The sequence below is a fragment of the Canis aureus genome, chromosome 32, assembly GCF_053574225.1.
Source record: "Canis aureus isolate CA01 chromosome 32, VMU_Caureus_v.1.0, whole genome shotgun sequence".
NCBI classification, from domain to species: domain Eukaryota; kingdom Metazoa; phylum Chordata; class Mammalia; order Carnivora; family Canidae; genus Canis; species Canis aureus.
Genome location: NC_135642.1, coordinates 2195872 through 2214708, shown reverse-complemented (window position 1 = coordinate 2214708; position 18837 = coordinate 2195872).

Here is an 18837-nt window from a genome sequence, read left to right as displayed (position 1 = left end):
TGCAGTTGGATAATTTGTGTTTAGGATGCTGACATTTATATTTGCTTTATGTATTTTGGATACTAACTCTTTATTGGATGTGTTGTTTACAAATATCTCCTCTCATTTTATATGTTGCATTTTAGCATTGCTTGTTTCCTTCACTTTGCAGAAGCTTTGCAATTTGATGAACTCCCAATAGGATTTTTGCTTTTGTTTCGCTTGCCTCAGACGCATATCTGGAAAGCAGATCCAATGGCCAATGTCAAAGACGTTGCTGCCTATCTTTTCTTCTTTGTATGATTTCAGGTCCCACATTTAGGTCTTTCATCCATTTTGAATTTATTTTTTATATATATGGCGTAAGAAAGTGGTCCAATTTCATTCTTCTGCATGTGGCTGCCTGGTTTTCCCAACACCATTTGTACATATCCTGGTGTCAGGGTTAGGGTTTGTTGAAGAGACGGTCTTTGTGCTTTGGATATTCCTTCCTTCCTTGTTGTCGTTTAATGGACTATAGTGTTACAGGTTTGTATCTTGTTTCGGCTTCCCATTCTATTCTATTGATCTAAGCGTCTCCTGTTGGGAGATTCTTGATTCCTGATTCAATTTCTCTGCCTGTTATCTGTGTGTTCAAGTTTCTTATTTCTTCCTTTTTCATTGTTGCTTTGTTATATATTTCTAGGAATTGATCTATTTCTTCCAGGTTCGGGGTTGCTGGCATATGATTTTTCATAATGTTCTCTTATAAACATTTGTATTTCCAGTGTTGGTGGTTATTTCTCTTTTCTCATTTGTGATTTTATTTGGATTCTTTCACATCTTTATATCTTTTTCTTTTTTAAAGATTTTATTTATGTATTCATGCGAGATGCAGAGAAGCAGAGGTACAGGCAGAGTGAAAATGGGGCTCCATGTGGGGAGCCTGATGTGGCACTTGATTCCCCAGGAGTCCGGGTTCGTGACCTGAGCCAAAGCAGATGCCCAACCACTGAGGCACCCAGGTGCCTTGCTGATACAATTCCTTTGCTAGTTATGAGTCTGTTCACATTTTCTATTTCTTCCTATTTCAGTTTTGCTCGTTTGCAAATTTCTAGGGACTTGTCCATTTCTTCCTGGTCTCCCAGATGTTAGCGTATAACCTTTCATAGAATTCCCTTATAATTGTCTTATTTTTCTGGTGTTGATTGTGATCTCTCTTCTCTCATTTGTGATTTTATTTATTAGGTCTTTTCTCTTTTCTCGTTGATAAGGCTGGCTAGGGCTTTGTCTATTTTATTAATTATTTTGAAGAACCAGCTCTTAGTTTCATTATTCCATTCTACTGTTTTGTTGTTTCTGAATTGTTTATTTCTTTTTTTTAATTTTTTATTTATTTATGATAGAGAGAGAGAGAGAGAGAGGCAGAGACATAGGCAGAGGGAGAAGCAGGCTCCATGCACCGGGAGCCTGATGTGGGATTCGATCCCGGGTCTCCAGGATTGTGCCCTGGGCCAAAGGGAGGCGCCAAACTGCTGTACCACCCAGGGATCCCTGCATTGTTTATTTCTGCTCTCATCTTTATTTTTTCCCTTCTTCTGTAGGCTTCAGGCTATGTTTGCTATTCCTTTTCCAGCTCCTTTAGGTGTAGGGTTAGGTTGTGTATTGGAGACTTCTTATTTCTTGAAGTAGGCCTGTATTGCTATGTACTTCCCTCTTACGACTGCCTTTGCTACATCCCAGATGTTTTGAGAAACATGTTTTCATTTTCATTTGTTTTAAATTTCCAATTTAATTTCTTGGTTACTCCATTCATTCTCTAGTAGGATGTTCATAATCTCCACTTATTTTTGGTCTGTCCAATTTTTTTTTCTTACTGTTGACTTCAAGTTTCATAGTGTCTGGTACAAAACTGTACAGGGTGTGATATCAACCTTCTTGTAACTGTAGTACCTGTTGAGGGCTTATTTGTTGGCCATGATATGATCTGTTCTGTAGAATGTCCCATGTGCTGTTGAAAGGAATGCGTAGGGATCCCTGGGTGGCGCAGCAGTTTAACACCTGCCTTTGGCTCAAGGCGCCATCCTGGAGACCTGGGATCGAATCCCATGTCAGCCTCCCAGTGAATGGAGCCTGCTTTTCCCTCTACCAATGTCTCTGCCCCCCCCCTCTCTCTCTGTGACTATCGTAAATAATAAAAAAAAATGAAGGAAGGTGTTCTGCTTTAGGATGAAATGTTCAGACTATATCTGTTGAGTCCCTGTGGTCCAGTGTGTCAAGGCTATTGTTCCCCTGTTGATTTTCTGTATACACGATTGGTCCATTGCCATAAGTGGGTGTTAAAATCCCCTGTCATTGTATTATTATCAGTGAGTTCCTGTACGTTTGTTGTTAATTGGTTTCTATATTTAGGTACTCCCATGTTGGCAACATAAATATTTAGTTGTTTGATCTTGATAGAGAGTCTTTTTAATTATGAAATAATGCCCTTCTTCATCTCTTCTTACAGTATTTGTTCTTTCTTTTTTGAAATTTAAATATTTTATTTATTTATTCATGAGAGATACACAAAGAAGCAGAGACAGAAACATAGGCAGAGGGAAAGGCAGGCTCCACAAATGGAGGCCGATGTGGGACTTGATCATGGGATCCCAGGATCACCCCCTGAGCCGAAGGCAGATGCTCAACCACTGAGCCACCAGGTGTCCCCTAGAGTTTGGTTTCAAATCTCGTTTGCCTGATATAAGTATGGATCCTACAGCTTTTTTGATATCCATTAGCATGATAGATGATTTTCCATCCCCTGACTTTCAATCTCCTGGTGTCTATAAGTCTAATGTGATGATCTTGTAGGCAGCATACAGATGGATCTTGTTTTTTTAATAACGATTAAAATGAGAGAGTGAGGGAGAGAGAGAGAAAAAGAGAGAGAGAGAGAGGCAGAAAATTAGGCAGTGAGAGAAGTAGGCTCCCCACCAGGAGCAGAATATGGGATTTGATCCCAGACTCCAGGATCACACCCTGAGTCAAAGGCAGAGGCTCAACCCCTGAGCCACCCAGGCATACCAGATCCTGTTTTTTAAGCCACTCTGATACCCTATACCTTTGATTGGAGCATTTCGTCTATCAGCATACAGAGTGATTATTCAAAGATATGAACTTTGTGCCTTTGTGTTTCCGGAAGAGATGGTGTTTCCAGTGACTTTCTCCAGTCCTTTCTAGTCTATGTTTCTTTTGGTCTCTTTTTTTCCCCCACTAGAAGAGTCCCTCTTAAAATTCCTTACTGGACTGATTAAGTGGTCATGAACTCCTTTATATGTTGCCTGTCTAGGAAAATCTTTATCTCTCCTTCTCTCCTGAATGACACCCATGCTGAAAGAAGAATTCATACAAATTGGACTCCAATAAAAATAAATTTAAAAACCTAAAATAAATTCTTTCTAATATGATTGAGGAAAATGGCATGTAGGAGGAAAACCAGAAGCACAGAGAAGGAGAGATTTCACCCTCTGTAGCCTTCACATGGTACTGGTGTCCTTTCCTAGCAGGGGCCCCCCGTCCGTAGGATGCTTCCTTCCCCTCTGTGCCCTTGTTGGAACCCAGCAGGCACATCTCCGTGCCTTCAGCACGTCTGCAGTCGTGGTTTATAGCATCTTCCATGTATCCTATTGGGGATCACAGCGTGGTGTATGTAACCATCCGGCTGCTGTTTGACAACATTGGGGGATTCTGACTTTTGTTGGTTTTGGGGTGTGTGTGTCTATCACATGCAGCTATCACATGCAGCTATCGTATCCTCTGGCTGGGTAACCCAAACCCCGGAAATGGTTGGCACAACATCATTTCTGGTGCTGGCGCTGGGTGGCTAGCTGGGCTCTCCTGTCCACCCCGGGGCTCGCTCATGCAGTGTGTTTCCGCTGGAGAGTCAGCTGAGCTGGAAGGTCAGGCTCGGCCACATTCCCATGTCTGGCAGTGGGTCCTGCCGAGCGCCGGCTGCTTCTCTTCTCCCCAATGCCTCTCCAGCAGGGAGCCAGACATTCGGGCCACCCTTGGGGGGAGCTCCTGAGGAACCGGCTGCCCATGGCGGGGAGCCATGAGGCTGCCTGTATGTGGGAGTCAGAGTGGGGCTGGGGCTGGGGTTCCTTGTTCCCCTGTGCTGACTGGCCTTCCTTCTGAGCCCCATGCTCACCCACCCCCTACTCACTCGGGCAAGGAGGGTGCGCTCCACACGTTGGTGTGAGAGATCCAGCACCAAAAGGTGTTCACACTGAGTCCACCTGGTGAGGGTGGTCCAGGTGGATGAGCTGCAAGTGTGGGACCCAGGAAATTTAACAAAAATACCCTACCCCTGGATAAGCAGAGCAGGACTGATTCCATTTTGTGCTACATCCGCCACCTCCCCTATGACCCCCAAATGACCTGCTTATGGCTTAAGGTGCTGCCCCACCCTAGTCATTCCGCTGGGCACACCCTAATCAGAAATCTGCTCATAACAATGTAACCGTGCTTTGTGCCCGCCAAAACCCCACAGCGATTCAGACCACAGTAATAGACCAGCTCAAGTGGATACTATAGGGTAAGGTGTAATTCAATCGGCCACCTACATGTGGACCGACATGACTGTGCAAATTTCTGCATATCCATGGTACACTGGCCCCTATAAAGCTGCCTCGCCTCTTAGTCTCAGGGTCCAAGTCCCTGCTGCAATTTTTCTGGTGTACTTGGACCAACTTTTGGTTGGTCCCAGTGGGGGCTCCAGCTTGTAAAGAAACCCTCGGGAGTTTGCATTGGTGTCGGCTCCTTGGTGGTTTCTCGGATTCGCAATCTTGGGCACAACAGAAGGGCCTGCTGTCCTGAAATCACTTCCATGGCCACGCTGACCACCCCGCAGGCCCTCTGTGCCCCAGGCACCCAGGCAAGGGGATGCGGGGAGGGAGAAAGTGCCCCGGAATCCGGCCAGCCCCGGCCCCCTGGACACAGGGAGCAGTGACCTCTCAGGTCACTTTGCACAGACCCTGGTGACCTGAGGTTCCCTGGCTGTCACACTCTCCCACCCATTCTGGCCTACGGGGCACAGGCTGAGTCCCAGTAAAGTCTGTGAGGCCTGACCCTGGCGTCTGGCCACCCCTGGATGGCACTTGGGGACGTCAGCTGTGTGTGCCTAGCGGCACCCCTGCATGGCCTGGTTGGGGCCTCAGTGGTGCCCCCTCCTTCTCACTGTGGGTCTCTCCACGCCCCATGCACAGAGTTCTGGGAGACACAGAAACGGGCTGGTTGTGCATTTTTGCACCACAACACTTTATTGACTTTCTACAGCAAACAGGCTCAGAGCAGAGGGTGCGTGCCTTCCCCTGGGGAAGGAAACCCTTCTGTCTTAGGGGAGAGCAAGAATCACACGGAGTGGGGGGGGCGAGTGCTGGAGTCCCCCACCTGGGAGCATGTGTGGACTCTGGTTGGAGGTGTGTGTCCTGAGGTTTCAGCCTGAGTGACGGTTCTGAGGACAGCAGAGCTGACCTGGAACTGCAGCTCATGGGCTCCTGTGCTGCATCCCTGCAGGGCAGCTCGACCCCGGCCTCGGGACCCCTGGGGCCCCAGCACCTGTAGGAGCCTGCCTCCTGGTGTGGGTGTGGGTGGGGCCTACGACCTACCCCTCCTCTCCCCATCCTGGGGTGTACCAGGATCCCCCGGTCTGCCCTAGGTCAGCGACCTGGATCTGTGGGTGCACGCCCAGTGCCCAGGAGGCCACATCCAACTGTGAGAAGGCTCGCTCATACCAGGGCCAGAATCCAGGGCTGGCCAGGGCCATGGGGGGCTGGATCCCATGAGTCTTTGTGTTGGGCCTGGTGGGGGCTCAAATCAACCCAACCCCCCAGAGCCTGGCACCCAGTCAGCCCAGGTTCCTCTAGGTTAGGGGCTGGTGTCCTGTGCAGGGTGTGCCACGCTCCAGGAGGGACAGTGGGCATGGCAGGGCACAGTGGTTCCTCTGCACCACTCACCTGCACACACCCTGTTGGGGGCTCCCTGTCTTCCCTCCTCCCTGCCACCCCTGGGTACTCTATGGGACACCTGGGGTTCTGATGGGAGCAGGGTATCCATAGAACCCTGGGGAGGCTGAGCATGTCCCACAGGGGGCAGCTGCATCGGGTCCTTGCTCAGGGACGATGGTGTGGGGGTGGATAGTGTGGGGGCATGGGTATGATGGTGGTAGAGTGTGGGGGATGGTGTAGGGGGGATTGTGTTGGGGTATAGTGTGGGTGGGGATTGTGTGAGGCTGTGCGTGTGAGGGGGATGGTGTAGGGGTTACGCCATGGGGGATGATGATGTTAGGGGATGGTGTGGGTCTGGGAAATGGGATGGGGTGTGGTGGCTGGCAGACACACGGCAAACCCTTTATCTAAGATCCACAGGGGAAATCTACAGAAAAAGGTGACCCCGGTCTGGGGTTTGCTTTGACACTTGCCCCTGGGGCCCCGTGTGGTCAGTACAGGGCCCTGGCTGGACCGGGGACAATATCTCAGGTCATCATACTATGTATGTTTACAAATTGCAAATTGTCTCAAATTAAATGCATAGAATTTAGAAATATATAAAGCACCGAGAGTGGGTGTCACCCTGACCCGTCCGACCCTCATCAGATCGATGTGTGTCCTCCTCCAGTCACAGCCATGCACCCTGCCCCCTTGTCCCCTTACTGACCCCCACGGCCCGCACCCCCAACCCCTGCTTATCAGGGGGCTGTCCCTCACCCCTTTGGTTTTCAACTCACATGGCATCCCCTGGAGGCCCCATCCTAGTGGCCTCTTCATCCCCGAGACTCCGGGGGAGGGGTCACGGGGGTCATCCCCAGCACCTTACCATGCAGCTGTGTGTTGTTGGCTTCTGTTTTTCCCCCGGCCTCAGAAGCCCCATGTTCCCTACCCAGAAACCCCTGGTCTTCCCCCGGAGCCCCATCCCCCCTGGCCCCTCAGCCTCACCCTACCCTGTAGTAGTATCAAAACATGATGTGACTGCTGAACGTCCTGTTGACATCCAAGTCTACCTAAGTGATGTCCTAGGAGGAGACCAGGGCCTCCTCTTTCATTTACTGTGGGAAAACCAAGGAGGAGATGCAGGCATCAGGGACACAGACCCCGACATGTCACAAGCTGCCATGCTGAGCAGGGAGCCCTGGGGCAACCATGCGAGTGTGTCCTGCAGAACCTCCTTCCTTCTTCTGGGAGGCTGGGGATGGCAGGAGTGCCCACCGTGCCCATGGGACCTGTGTGAGGGCCTGTGCACAGCTGTTGTGGGCGGGGAGGTGACTGAGGGTCAGCCTGGGTGGGATGGCATAGGGGTTCAGCCTAGGTGGGAGGGGACATGGGGGTGTTGTGCCCAAGATTGCAAATCCGAGAAACCACTACAGAGCTGACACTGATGCAAACACACAAGGGTTGATTTCCAAACTCGAGCTTGCGTCCAAGTACACCCGACACAGCGGAGCAGGGACTTGGACCCCGAGGTGGTGTTTTGCTTTTAAGGGCTTGTCTCTGGGACCTCCAGAATGGCTGGAGTAATTCCTCAAGTTCTGTTTACATTTTGATATGGGGCCTTCAAGGGCATTGACCTCTGTTCTCATTCTAATAGACGCCTCCAGCCCTTGGCTTGGGCTCAGTTCTTATTCTAATGTGGGGCTTTCTAGGACATTAAGCTGTAAACTTTTGTTTTTTTCCTGTAACTGTAGGCATGTAAATTTCAGCTCTTCTTCACAGGGGCCTGGGATGGCTTGACATGTTCCAACGCTGAACTTAAAGTGGAAATGCCTTCATTTTCTCGGCCTACTTGAGTCCCGTGCCATCCTATCTTGCTCCTTCCCCCTTCCCCAGAGCTCCTGAGAGAGCAATTGCAAATGACCACAGCCTGGCAGCCTGTGTTGGGGGACAGGACCAGGGATTTGGGATCAGGAAGAGCTGGGGTGCGGAGATCCCGGCTGTGCAGTGGGATTGGATGCTGAAGACTCTTATTCCCTAAGGCTATCTTGACAACTGACTTTGTAAATACAAAAGCTGTCCTTTATCTTTAAAGTTGAAGAGGCAGTCAAAGCCTTTTTTCTCTGCCTATCTGATTGCTCAGATTCCAATCTGAGATGTATTTCCTGTTAATAAGGATAATTTACTATCCGTAGTACTATCCTTAAAATATTCTGACACAAGTAATTCAGAGGGATGAGGGTTTCTCATCTCTTTCTTCACAGCTCAGTCACTCATCAGGAAATGCATATTTATGGATTTCGAAAGAACTGAGAGACATTATTATCAATGGTCTTATTATTATGTGCAGGATTCTTCCCTGAGATTCTTCCCCTGTTTCTTTTTTTTTATTTTTATTTATTTATGATAGTCACAGAGAGAGAGAGAGAGAGAGAGAGAGAGAGAGAGAGACAGGCAGAGGGAGAAGCAGGCTCCATGCACCAGGAGCCCAACGTGGGATTCGATCCCGGGTCTCCAGGATCGCGCCCTGGGCCAAAGGCAGGCGCTAAACCGCTGCGCCACCCAGGGATCCCCTCTTCCCCTGTTTCAACTGACACTGAAACACTGTGAACTCTTTGGAAGACAAATGTCAAGGAAATAAATGTTATGCATTACTAATTTTAAATGCCCTTGCAATATGGTGTCTATTATACTAGAAGTATTTTTATCTGATTTTTGCTATTTGTTATCCGTTCCTGCTTTTCAGGTTGAGGAGGAATTATATGTGTTCATAAGTGTTTTTCTTTCCTTCTGATATAAACTTCTTACTTTGTTCCCATCGAAGGAAGTCTTTAAGAATAAGGCAAAAGTTAATTCAACTATTCTTAAAATGTCTTTACACTTGGAGCCTGATTCATTTAAGTCAATATTCAAAATAAATCTTATTTATTAGGAAAACAAGAAAGATTTATAGGGAAATTGAGAAGATAGTACAGAGCATTCGCATGCACTTGCACTCAATTTCATCAATTATTGCTATCTTATATTAGTATGGTACAAATATTAGCTAATGAATCAATATTAAAATAGTCGCATTAACCAAAGACCATATTTTATTCAGATTTCCTTAGTTTTTGCTAAGTTACCATCCCTCATATCACATTCCATTTGTCCTCCTGTTTTCTTACGCTCCTCTGGATTGTGACAGTCTTTCAGCCTTTCCTAGTTGTTGTTGCCCTGGAACACTTTGAGAAGTAGACTATTTTGTAAAATTTCCTTCAGTTGGGACATGTCTGTTGTTTATCTCATGATTGAAGTGTTTTTGTGGATTATATACAGAGATATACTGCCATTTTCATTATATCATATAAAGGATAGATACTATCAACATGATTTATCAGACTTGGTATCGATCTGATCATCTTGCTGAGTTAGTGTTTGTCATCTTTTCCCGTAGTTAAGTGATTCTTCTTCTTCTTCTTCTTCTTCTTCTTCTTCTTCTTCTTCTTCTTCTTCTTCTTCTTCTTCTCCTTCTCCTTCTTCTTCTTCTTCATTATTATTATTATTATTATATTATCATTGTTATTTTAAGTTTTTCATAATATATTCTGTAGAAGGAAGTTACTACGTGTATTCCACACCTAAGAGTGGGAAGCTATGCTCATCAACTTGAAGGTGAAATGTCTGCACAAATTGTTTGAAATTCTTCTACATGGGAGATTTCTCTTCTTGTGGGTTTTTTTTCTTTTTCAAAGATGTTATTTATTTATTTGAGAGAGAAAGGAGAAAAAAACCATGAGTGACAGGGGCAGAGGGAGAGGGAGAAGCAGATTCCCTGCTGAACCGCAAGCCTTCCTTGGGACCTGGATCATGATCTGACTTAAGGCAGAAGCTTAACTGACTGAGCCACCCAGGTGCCACTATTTCTTTCTTTCCCTCTTTCTTTCTTTTTTTAAAATAATATATTTACTTTTTATTGGTGTTCAATTTGACAACATATAGAATAACACTCAGTGCTCATCCCGTCAAGTGCCCCCCTCAGTGTCCATCACCCATTCACACGGACCCCTGCCCTCCTCCCCTTCCATCACCCCTAGTTCGTTTCCCAGAGTAGGAGTCTTTATGTTCTGTCTCCCTTTCTGATATTTCCCACACATTTCTTCTCCCTTCCCCTATATTCCCTTTCACTATTATTTATATTCCCCAAGTGAATGAGAACATACAATGTTTGTCATTCTCCGATTGACTTACTTCACTCAGCATAATACCTTCCAGTTACATACACCTTGAAGCAAATGTTGGGTATCTGTCGTTTCTATTCGATGCGTAAGGCTCACCTTTTCTCTCCCTTGATCTTCTGAGTCTCCTATGATATGAATGTTATTGTTTTAGTAAGTGGCTGAGTTCCCTAAATCTGCCTCTGTGGTCCATAACTTTCCTTGTTTTTAAGGCTTCCACTTGGGACTGCATCTCATTTATAGCATTTTTAACGTTTGCCTGACTAAATTTTAGTTCTTCTATTTCTATTGTAAGGGATTCTCTAGTTTTCTTCTGTGCTCTTTTTCCAGCCCAGATGCTATCTTTATAATAATTGTTTTAAACTGTAGTTAGACATCATATATTTGTATTGATGGACTTCCTGGCTGTGAGTACTATCTCATGTTATTTTATGGAGGTGAATTTCTCGATCTCACTACTTTTTCCAGAAAAGAAAGACGGAAGAAAAAGAAAAACCAAGAAAAACAATAACAACTGCCCTCCCTCCAAAAAAACCACTAGATTATTTTGGCCTCCTTGTTAAAAGATTCTAAATCCCAAAATAACAAACAAAATTAAAGTTCCAAGAGAGTAAAAATAAGAAATATATAAGGTACATACATAAAAAATAAAATAAGGTAATTAATAAAATAGAATCAAAGAAAATAAATGATAATAAAGCACAAAGTACAAAGGAAGCTAGACCCTACTTTCCAGGTGGCGCTGAGGATCTGCATCCTCTGTGGTCTGACAACTTGGTGGCAGCGAGTGGTCTGTGCCTGCGCTGGGACTCCTACTATCTTGGGCAGTTTAGTTTTATGTACTCTATTTAGGTTTTGGGTTCAAAGATAGCCTGACTCCACCAAATCAGTGACCTCCCCAGAGAATCAAAATCCAGGCTTCTGCTGAGGTGAGAATAGACATGGCAGGCTTCTCCCGAGCTGAGCTAAGGAGGGGATTTGTGGCTCTAAAGACTCTTTCTTTGGATTTTTTTTTTAATTTTTATTTATTCATGATAGGCACACAGTGAGAGAGAGAAAGGCAGAGACACAGGCAGAGGGAGAAGCAGGCTCCATGCACTGGGAGCCTGACGTGGGATTCAATCCCGGATCTCCAGGATCGCGCCATGGGCCAAAGGCAGGCGCCAAACGTCTGCGCCACCCAGGGATCCCTTTCTTCAGATTTTTAGTTGCCTTTCGGATTTTATCTCTAGTGCACACATGTTTTTTTTATTTTTTTTTATTTATTTATGATAGTCACAGAGAGAGAAAGAGAGAGAGGCAGAGACACAGGCAGAGGGAGAAGCAGGCTCCATGCACCGGGAGCCCGATGTGGGATTCGATCCCGGGTCTCCAGGATCGCGCCCTGGGCCAAAGGCAGGTGCCAAACCGCTGCGCCACCTAGGGATCCCTTTATGTCTAGTGCGCACATGTTTTATCAATACTACCAATTATTATTTTAAAGTTTTACTTCAATTCCTATTTGTAAACACAGTATGATATATTTTCAGGTTTGCCACTTAGTGATTCAACCCTTGGATACAACACCTGGTACTGGTCACAGGTGCCCTCCACTGTCCCTATCCCGATTCCCCATCCCCCCACCTTCCTCTGATATTTATTAGTTTATTCTCTGTGGTTAAGAGTGGGTATCTTGGTTTGCTTCTCTCAGCTCTCTGCGCCCCTTTGCCAGTTTGTTTGGTTTCTTAAAATTCACATGTGAATGCAATTGTATGGTATTTGGTATCTATCTTTCTCTGACTGAGTTCATTTAGCATAAATCCTTTCCACTCCTTCCACGTCATTGTAAATGGCTTCATTTCATCCCTTCTGATGACCGAGTGATGTCACAGTGTGTATATTTACCACATTATCTCTGCCCATTCATCTGCCGATGGACATAGGCCTGTATCCACAGTTTGGCTGTTGTTGATAACGCTGCTACAAACACTGGGCTGCGTGTCCCTCCTCGAATCTTCTAAAGTATTTTTGTATCCTAGGGGTAAATACCCAACTCTGCTATTTTGGAATCGTATGTTAGCTCTATTTTTAACTTCTTTTTTTTTAAATTTTTTTATGAATGTCACAGAGAGAGATGCAGAGACACAGGTAGAGGGAGAAGCAGGCTCCATGCACGGGGAGCCCGATGTGGGATTCGATCCCAGGTGTCCAGGATCGCGCCCTGGGCCAAAGACAGGCACCAAACCACTGCACCACCCAGGCATCCCCTTTCTTTTTAACTTATCGAGGACCCTCCACACTGTTTTGCACAGTGGCTACATCTTTTTGCATGCCCACCAGGAGTGTAAGTGGGCTACTCCATAGCCTTCTCCATAGCCTCACCAACACCTGTTTTTTCTTGAGTTGTTAATTTTAGCCATTATGACAGCTCTCAGGTGACATATCCCTGTGGTTTTGCTTTGCATTTCCCTGATGATGGGTGACGCTTATTGTCTTTCCGTGTGTCTGGTGGCCTTCTGGCTGTCTTGTCAGAGACAAAGTCCATTCATTTTTCTGCCCATTTCCAGTTGCATGATTTGTTTTTAGGATCTTGAGATTTATATTTCCTTTATGTGTTTTGCATACTAACTCTTCATTGGATGTGTTGTTTGCCAATGTCTCCTTTCATTTTATATGTTGCCTTTAGCTTTGGTTGTTTCCTTCACTTTGCAGAAGCTTTTCAATTTGATGAAGTCCCAATAGTATTTTTGCTTTTGTTCCCTCACCTCAGAGGAATATATAGAAAGAAAATCCAGTGGCCAATGTCAAAGACGTTGCTGCCTATCTTTTCTTCTTTGATTGGTTTCAGGTCTCACATTTAGGTCTTTCATCCATTTTGAATTTATTTTTTATATATATGGTGTAAAAAAGTGGTCCAGTTTCATTCTTCTGCATGTGGCTGCCTGGTTTTCCCAACACCATTTGTTCTTATCCTGGGGTCAAGGTTAGGGTTTGTTGAAGAGACTGTCTTTGTGCCATTGGATATTCCTTCCTGCCTTGTTGTCGATTAATGGATCAGAGAGTTACAGGTTTGTCTCATGTTTCGGCTTTCCATTCTATTCTATTGATATAAGCGTCTCCTGTTGGGAGATTCTTGATTGCTTATTCAATTTCTCTGCCTGTTATCTGTGTGTCCAAGTTTCTTATTTCTTCCTTTTTCATTTTTGCTATGTTATATATTTCCAGGAATTGATCTATTTCTTCCAGGTTCTAGGTTGCTGGCATATATTTTTTCTGAATGTTCTCTTATAATCGATTGTATTTCTCTAGTGTTGGATGTTATTTCTCTTTTCTCATCTGTGATTTTATTTGGGTCCTTTTTCATCTTTTCATCTTTTTTCTTGTTTAAAGATTTTATTTATGTATTCATGAGAGACACAGAGAGGCAGAGGTATAGGCAGAGGGAAAATGAGGTTCCATGTGTGGAGCCTGATATGGGACTTGATCCCCCAGGACCCCAGGATCATGACCTGAGCCAAAGCAGATGCTCAACCATTGAGTCTCCCAGATGCCTTGCTGATTCAATTCCTTTGCTAGTTATGGGTCTGTTCACATTATCTATTTCTACCTATTTCAGTTCAGCTCGTTTGCACATTTCTAGGGATTTGTCCATTTCCTCCAGGTCTCCCAGTATGTTAGCGTATAATCTTTCATAGTATTCCCTTATAATATAGGCTCCTATAAAGCTGCTATGCCTCTTAGTCTCGGTGTCCAAGTCCCTACTCCTCTGTGTCGGGTGCACTTGGACCCAAGATCCAGCTTGTAAAGAAACCCTCGGGAGTTTGCATCAGTGTGGGCACCTTGGTGGTTTCCCTGATTTACAATCTTGGGCACAGCACCAGGGCCTGTTGTCCTGACATCCCTTCCAGGGCCACGCTGACCGCCCCACAGTTTCCCATGGGCCCTGAAGCCCCCTGGCTCAGCAGCCTCACCCCACCCTCTAGCAGTCCCAAACATGATTTGGCTGCCGAACAACTGTTGATGTCCAGGTCTATCTGCGTGATGTCCCTGGAGGAGACGAGGCCTCCTCCTTCATTTCCTGTGGGAAAACCAGGGAGGAGGAGCCGGCATCAGGGACACAGACACTGGCTTGTCACCAGCTGCCATCCTAGGCAGGGAGCCCTGGGGCCACCATGGGAGTGTGTCCTGCCGAAACCTCCTTTCTTCTCCTGGGAGGCTGGGGATGGCCAGAGTGCCCACCGTGGCCGTGGGACCTCTCTGAGGGGCTGTGGCGAGCTGCTGTGGGCGGGAGGTGACTGAGGGTCAGCCTGGGTGGGAGGGGACAGGGGATCAGCCCAGGTGGGGAGGGGACTTGGGGGTGTTGTGCCCAAGATTGCGAATCAGAGAAACAACCTAGGAGCCAACACGGATGCAAACACACGAGGGTTGATTTACAAACTCGAGATTGGGTCCAAGTATACCCCACACAGCGGAGCAGGGACTTGGACCGCGAGGTGGGTTTTAGCTTAGTTTTAAGGGCTGGTCTCAGGGTCCTCCAGAAGGGCTGGAGCAATTCCTCCAGTTCTGTGTACATTTTGATATAAGGCCTTCAAACGAACTAGGGGTGGTAGAAGGGGAGGAGGGCGGGGGGTGGGAGTGAATGGGTGACGGGCACTGGGGGGTTATTCTGTATGTTAGTAAATTGAACACCAATAAAAAATAAATTAAAAAAAAGGGCATTGAGCTCTGTTCTCAATCTAATATGGGGCTTTCTGGGACCTTAAGCTGTAAGCTGTTTTTTTCTTTTTTTCCTGTAACTGAAGTAATCTAAATTTTAGCTCTTATTCACAGGGTCCTGGGATGGCAGTACTTGCGCTAACAGTGAAGTTAATGTGGAACGGCCTCAATTTTCTCAGCCTCCCCACAGACAAGTGACTGAAGTTTAAAACTCCAAATTTTAGGGGCTGCCCTGGTGGAGACCTGTGCTCTTCCTGCCTGGGAGGGTGTCCTCGCACTCCTGGCCTTTGCTGGCCTATCGCAGGAACTGGGCCCCGTGACTGCACAGGGATTTGCAGCTTATGGCCACACAGGGCAGACAGCTGGCCCGAGTCCTGCTGCTCTCAGCCGGGTTCCTGCTCCTGTGCCTGGGAACAGTTGGCGCCACTGTCCTTGGGACCCTGGGATCCTGAACCCGCCCTGTTACTCCAGGGACTGCCCCCCACTTCTCCACCTGAACACCTTAAGTCTGGTGTGTTCCCCATGCTAGGAGACTTCTGAAAGTTCAGATTTTGTGCACTGCTGCTTATAATATTGTGCATAGATTCGTCAGTTGGCTCTCTGCCCTTGTGGGATCGGGGGCTCTGTTTCCCCAAGATCAACTGATTGATTTTTTTTAAGATTTTATTTTTCTGTAATCTCTACAGCCCACATGGGGCTTGAACTTGCTACCCCAAGAACAAGAGTCCCATGTTCTTACGAACCACACAGAGCCGGTCAGGCTCTCTTTGATTCATTGATACATGTTAATTGAAGCAGGGGTCTTCCATGTGTCAGGGCAGAAACTGAGCCCACGCTTTGAGGTGTGGTGGAGTCATTTGGACCTGATCAATGTGAAAGAAATCATAGCTTCCCTCGGAGCCCAGGGAGGAGGGCCCACACACGTGAAAAGTTGACAATTTCCTTTACGGTAGTAGTTATTTTACTATTTATTTAAAGTGTTATTCAATGGTAAATGTCAATCTAGGAATGGGATACAGTGAGAATGTTCTAGGATTCGGAGGTAACTAAAGTTTCCTGTCCAGGACTTAATGTTCCAGTTGGATGCAGAGATAGGCAAGGAAGCAAAGAGTTATGAAACATGGCACTGGGGTGCCTGGCTGGCCTGGTTGGGGGATCTTGATCTCAGGGTTGTGAGTTTGAACTCCATGTTGGGTATAGAGAGGACATGAAACGAAAATATTTAACAAATAATAAATGGATGAACAAATAAAGCATGACATCAAAGGTAAGTGTTTGCTTATGTCTCACCTGCGAACTATTCTTGATTGCCCCGCTTGCACTACTTGGCCCAGATGCCGTCCTACACAAGGGATAATCTCGCCCGAGTGGAAGTGGGCGTCTTTCATTGTAAGACCTGTGGTTCCCCTCGTTCTGCAGGGAGACAAGAGCCGTGAAGCCACGAGTTCGGGGGATCAGCATACACTTAGGCAATGACCATTTCTGAACCCGGTAGCCAGAGCTCGGCCTCCTTTTAGGACAGGGTGTCATAACGAAGCCTCTTTGGTCATTGTCTTGGATGCAGGGTGGAGGCTAAACTAGAATTAGGAAGAACAAAAGAGGAGGAAAACCAGGGGATCCCTGGGTGGCGCAGCGGTTTGGCGCCTGCCTTTGGCCAGGGCGCGATCCTGGAGACCCGGGATCGAATCCCACATTGGGCTCCCGGTGCATGGAGCCTACCTCTCCCTCTGCCTGTGTCTCTGCCTCTCTCTCTCTCTCTCTCTGACTATCATAAATAAATAAAAATTAAAAAAAAAAAAGAGGAGGAAAACCAGAAGCTGATATAGAGGAGGACAGATTTTACCATCTGTAGCCTTCACAGGGACCTGGTGTCCTTTCCTAGGAGGGGCACCCCCTCCGTAGGATGGTTCCTGCCTCTCTGTGCTCCTTTTTGAAGCCCAGCAGGCACATCTACGTTCCTCCAGTACCTCTGCAGTCATGGTTTATAGCGTCTTCCATGTATCCTATTGGGGACCACAGCGTGGTGTATGTAACCATCCGGCTGCTGTTTGACAACATTGGGGGGATTCGGACTTTTGTTGGTTTTAGGTTGTGTGTGTATCACATGCAGATATCAAGTGCAGCTATCTGATCCTCTGGCTGGGTCACCCAAATGCCGAAATGGTTGACACAACATCATTTCTGGTGCTGGCGCTGGGCAGATAGCTGAGTTCTCCTTGCCAACTCGGGGCTCGCTCCTGCAGTGACTTTATGCTAGAGGGTCAGCTGAGCTGGAAGGTCCGACTGGGCCAAATTCCCATGTCCGGCAGGGGGTCCCGCTGAGCGCTGGCTGCTACTCTTCTCCCTGATGCCTCCAGCAGGGAGCCAGACCTTAGCGTTAGCTGGGGGGATAATGAGGAGCTGCCCATGGTGGAGAGCCCTGTTGCTGCCTGTGTGTGGGAGTCGAGTTGGGGTCAGGGCTGGGGTTCTCGGTCCCCTGTGCTGCCTGGCCTTCTGGCGAGCCCCATGCTCACCCAGCCCCTACTCACTAGGGCGAGGAGGGTGCCCTCCACACGCTGGTGTCAGAGATCCAGCACCACAAATTGTGCAGACTGAGTCCACCTGGTGAGGGTGGCCCAGGTTCGTGAGCTGCAAGTGTGGGACCCAGGAAATTTAACAAAAATCCCCTATCCCTGGACAAGCAGGGCAGAACTGATTCCATTTTGTGCTACACCGGCCACCTCCCCTATGACCCCTACATGACTTGCTTATTGCTTAAGGCGCTGCCCCACCCTAGTCAGGCCGCTGGGCACACCCTAATTGGAAATAGGCTCATAACAATGTAACCCTGCTTTGTGTCCCCCAAAACTGTGGGACGATTCTGACCAAAGTAACAGGCCAGCTCAAGTGGATACTATAGGGTAAGGTGTAATTTAATTGTCCACCAGCGTGTGGGCCGGCATGATCCTGCAACTTTCTGCATATCCCATGTGCCACTGGCCCCTATAAAGCTGCTATGCCTCTTAGTCTCGGGATCCACGTCCCTGCTCCGCTGTGTCCAGTGCAATTAAACCCAAGCTCCAGCTTGTAAAGAAACCCTCGTGATTTTCCATCGGTGTGGGCTCCTTGGTGGTTTCCCTGATTTACAATCTTGGGCAAAACACCAGGGCCTGGTGTCCTGACATCCCTTTCTGGGCCACGCTGACCACACCACAGGCCCTCTGTGCCCCAGGCACACAGGCACAGGGATGCGGGGAGGGAAGGAAATGCCCCGTAACACAGCCATCTGCGGCCCTCGGAGAGAGGGAGCACAGACCTCCCACGTCGCTGTGCACAGACCCTGGTGACCTGAAGCTCCCTGGCTGTCACTCTGTCCCAGCCCCTCCTGGCCCAGGGCCAGAGCCTGAGTCCCAGTAAAGTCTGTGGGTCCTGACCCTGGCGACTGACCGCCCCTGTAAGGCATGAGGGATGTCAGCTGTGTGTACCTGGCGGCGCCCCTGCAGGATCTGTTTGGGGTCTGGATGGTGCCCCCTCCTCCTCTCTGGGTGTCTCTCCACGCCCCATGCAGAGTTCTGGGAGACACAGAAATGGCCTTGCTGTGCATTTTCGTACCACAACACTTTATTGACTTTCTACAGCAAACGGGCTCAGAGCCTATTGCGCACCTTCCCCTGGGGAGGGAGACCTTTCTGTCGTTTAGGGGAGGGCAAGAATCACACCCGGTGGGGGGCGGGTGCTAGAGTCCACATCATGGAAGCACGTGTGGACTCCGGGTGGGGGCGTGTGTCCTGAGATTTCAGCCTGAGTGACTATTCTTTTTTTTTTTTTAATATTTTATTTATTTATTTATGATAGTCACAGAGAGAGAGAGAGAGGCAGAGACACAGGCAGAGGGAGAAGCAGGCTCCATGCACCGGGAGCCTGACGTGGGATTCGATCCCGCGTCTCTAGGATCGCGCCCTGGGCCAAAGGCAGGCGCCAAACCGCTGCGCCACCCAGGGATCCCCCGCTGCGCCACCCAG